The sequence below is a fragment of the Bos grunniens genome, chromosome 12 (genome assembly GCF_055505025.1).
Source record: "Bos grunniens cultivar Pamir isolate PY7600 chromosome 12, Bosgru_T2T1.0, whole genome shotgun sequence".
NCBI lineage: Eukaryota > Metazoa > Chordata > Mammalia > Artiodactyla > Bovidae > Bos > Bos grunniens.
This window is the reverse complement of record NC_141176.1, coordinates 61,311,038-61,315,378: the sequence shown is the minus strand read 5'-3', so window position 1 is coordinate 61,315,378 and position 4,341 is coordinate 61,311,038. Positions and strand designations below refer to the sequence as shown.

At 39.7% G+C, this 4,341-nt stretch overlaps 1 pseudogene; it reads right to left on the bottom strand.

Annotated features, from left to right (window-relative positions):
- Window positions 1-805: 805 nt before the first annotated feature.
- On the bottom strand, window positions 806-3,149 carry LOC147361820 (E3 ubiquitin-protein ligase Hakai pseudogene; annotated as a pseudogene).
- Window positions 3,150-4,341: the final 1,192 nt, after the last annotated feature.

Below are 4,341 nucleotides of genomic sequence, written 5' to 3'. Positions count from 1 at the left end.
AGAAGGCAATGGCACCCCACTCCAGTACTCTTGCCTGGAAAATCCCACGGATGGAGGAGCCTGGTAGGCTGCAGTCCATGTGGTTGCTAAGAGTCGGACACGACTGAGCGACTTCCCTTTCACTTTTCACTTTCATGCATTGAAGAAGGAAATGGCAACCCACTTCAGTATTCTTGCCTAGAGAATCCCAGGAATGGGTGTGCCTGGTGGGCTGCCGTCTATGGAGTTGTACAGAGTCAGACACAACTGAAGCAATTTAGCAGCATAGATGCACTTATAGGATGCTTTATTTTGTTTGTTTTCTTTTTATATTTTTACTTTGAGGATTTTATTGTATCTCTGAAAAATTAGTGGTAAAACACATGGTTTAAAAAATATGTGACTGCACTTAAATTCACATAAAAATAGCCTTTTACAGCCATACTGAAATTTAATCTTTTTATACAAATTAACAAAATGTTTCAGAAGAAAAATTAAACATTGAGTTTACCTTTGAAAGTAGAACAATGGAAAATTTTTTTTTCAAAATTTTTACAAATGGTCACCTGTGGGTCAATTTACCACAATAGGAGAACAAAGATGTTAAAATATAGCTGTGCTCAACTGAGCTACTTATCCACACTGCAGTATAGTACTTGATATCAACCCTAAGTCAAGATTTAAAACCATTTCAAGAGACAAGACCCTAAATGTTTTTATCCACCTCAGTAAGAGGTGTTCTCCTTCCCCAGTCAAGGCTTAATTAAAACATTAACTATATATAAGTTTTGCTACCTCATCATACCTTCAGTTCAGAATACTATTATTATTGGTAATATGGTTCATATCTTGACTGATAGGGATGATGTAGTTCAGAAAGTGGGGTTTGAGAAGGAGAACCCTGCATTTGTAGAGGATGAGGTGGCCCTCTTGGTACAGGCTACATACCAGGGCTCATTCCCCTTGGTTGTATAAACAGAAGGCTCAGGGTTCCTGGATCTTCAGTGAACTGGAGTGAAGAGTGAGGGTTATAACAGTGAGGAGGAGGTACAGTAATAGGAGGACCTCCATGTGGAGGTGGGGGAGGACCTGGAGGATGATTTATATAAGATGGCATCTGGGCAATGATATGCCAGGGGAGGGGTAATTGGTAGTGGAGCAGAGGTCATTGGTGGAGGTGGAACTCAGCTATACATCAAGTGAGGAGTACCTATGGCTTAGGGAGGCTGTGGCACTGAATGGTTTGTTGGTGGCTGAGGAGGTCAGGGTAGTACATATTGTTGCTGTGAAGGCATAATATGATAAGAGTGTGAGACCATTGGTTGACCCTGATATTCAGGATGATGGTGAGCAAATGCTAGGGCAGGAGATGGTTGTTCTTTAGCAACTGAATTTGAGTCATCCTGAATCAGGAGAATTATTAAGTTGCTGTTGAATTTTGTTGAATATTAAATCCTTGTTCAGTTAGGAAAGATTTCCTGACTGAGCAAGGTAGAAGTGGGACAGATCTGCTGGAGGAGCATGAATATCTTTGTGTGGCTGATTATAGTGCTCGTGCGGCACATGTTGCAAAGGAGGTGCTGGCATCATGGTGTGTTGCTTTGATAGAATATGGCTCATGTGGTACTTGTCTGGTGTCATTATAAAATGATCAGGGATTTCAACTGGTGGTGGGGCAATAGGAGGAGGATGGACATTTTCATCCTCCAAGATTCAGGATTTCCAGGAGAAATATCAATAACCTCAGATACACAGATGACACCACCCTTATGGCAGAAAGCAAAGAAGAACTAAAGAGCCTCTTGATGAAAGTGAAAAAGGAGAGTGAAAAATTTCACTTAAAATTCAACATTCAGAAAACCAAGCTCATAGCATCTGGTCCCATCACTTCATGGGAAATAGATGGGGAAACAGTGGAAACAGTGACAGACTTTATTTTGGGGGGCTCCAAAATCACTGCAGGTGGTGACTGCAGCCATGAAATTAAAAGACACTTTCTCCTTAGAAGAAAAGTTATGACCAACCTAGACAGTTTATTAAAAAGCAGAAACATTACTTTGCCAGCAAATGTCCATCTAGTCAAAGCTATGGTTTTTCCAGTAGTCATGTATGGATATGAGAATTGGACCACAGAGAAAGCTGAGCACTGAAGAACTGATGAATTTAACTGTGGTGTTGTAGAAGACTCTAGAGAGTCCCTTGGACTGCAAGGAGATCCAACCAGTCCATCCTAAAGGAAATTAGTCCTGAATATTCACTGGAAGGACTGATGCTGAAGCTGAAACTTCAATACTTTGGCCACCTGATGAAAAGAACTGACTCCTTGGAGAAGACCCTGATGCCGGGACAGATCGAAGGCAGGAGAAAAAGGGGACGACAGAGGATGAGATGTTTGGATGGCATCACTGACTCAATGGACATGAGTTTGATTACACTTAGTACAGTTCTATTTTGGCCACCAGCTCAGCTCAAAAAATTGGCAAGTTACAGATGTTGGTAAAGCATATTTTACTTATTTTTGTGCATCATTGTAGTAAAAGATGTGTGTGTTACTGGCCCAGCCATGCTTCTGTTGGAATCCATTTGTTCAAATTTTAATTCTCATTCTTATACCCAAGCCATATTTGGAGAAGCTGTTGAGGAAGAGATAGTAAAAGAGAGGCCAAAAGAAAGAGGGGAAGAGAGAGACTGAGAAGGAGTATGACCATTGCATATCTCAGGATTCAGATAGTAAGATTCTTCCACCAATAAGTACCTTTCCCTAAGTGTGTTTATCCTCTTAGTATCTTTCTTCTTGCTTCTCTTTGTGAACTTCAATTTAGTTTGAGAAGTAATATGTTCTAATCACCTTAAATCAGTCTGTGAGCATTTCTGTTTCATTGCATCCGGGATTTTTCACTAGTGCACTTGGAGACAAAAACTTCATCAATGCACCACTGTCTTCAGCATGGAGAAAGGTCATCTGCATCAGTCCCATGTTTTGCAACCTAGATTCCATTTCTACCCATACCACTCCCCGTTGGCCAAGGGAAAGTTTCCACTTAGAGCCCATGCCTCTACTTTTGGAGGTCATACACGGGATACTTGAGAGTGAAGTTCTAAATTCAAATGGTTCTAAGACCAATACCAGAGTTTGCATGGACATTTACCCCAGGTCTGTTCACAGACATAGTGGCCAACTCAATTTGTTTTCAGGGTATATGAACAAAACTTGGTCTTATGGGCAACTAGTCCACCTGCATATGTTCTGAGCTTCTCACAGTGCAGAAGGGACCCATGGATGGAAACAGAATGTGGGCTGCAGGCAGGTTGGCTCTCTACATAATATCATACTTTATTCTGGAAGTATAAGAAGCCCAATATTTTAAAATTCAATCCTGGATTTCCAGGACTTTATGAAGATATATTTGTCAAGGCAGAAGGATAGAATATACTTTATTTCACAATCTGTTAACTGGATTTTAACTTTTAAGTATCTGGACATATGGTATGTGGGCCGCCATTTATACCCAACTTTCTTGCTAGTGCTAGGGCCTGCCTTTAGGCTTTTATTTATCTATATAAAGAAATAAAGTATGTGAAAGCATGTGGTTTCACATGCGTGTGAGAGCAGAGTGGTTTTTTGAAGCAATAGCAGAATATTAAAATATTACATAATTTTCAAATAATTTCCTTCATTTAAAATCATTTAGCAAATAGGTTAAGTTTGGGAAGCATCTTAAACAGAAAACAAAAACTGGCTTTTAAGGAAAACCAGGTATAAATAGACAAATGATGCAACAAAAACATTGGGCAAAACAGGGTTTGGTGGCACAAAGTAAGGTTCTCCTGAAGAAAGGCTCTTCTGGAACCGGATACATTTAAGACAATGTATGGATAAACTTTGATATATATATATATATATATATATACACACACACATACAATATTTCAGTCAGTTGTTCAGAAATCAAATCATACTGTTGAGCAAAACAAATTCAGGGCAAAAGTTTTCCTTATCCACCTAGCCTGGTTCTGGTTATAGACTTCATTGTGCTTGTTTGTGCTTGTGCTCACTTAGTCATGTCTCTTTGCTATTGTGACCCTTTGCAACTGTGACGCCCTGAACTGTAGCCTGCAAGGTTTTTCTTTCCATGGAATTTTCCAGGCAAGAATACCAGAGTGGTTTGCCATTTCCTACTCCAGGGGATCTTCCCAAACCCAGGGATTGAACCCATGTCTTGTGTCTCTTGTACTGGTAGGTAGATTCTTACCATGGTACCACCTGGGAACCTCTAGATAGATTTCAATAGCTACCATTTTTTTTTTTTTTTTACTTTCTACTGTTAATGTTATTTAATGTGTAAAAAACTAATGATCATA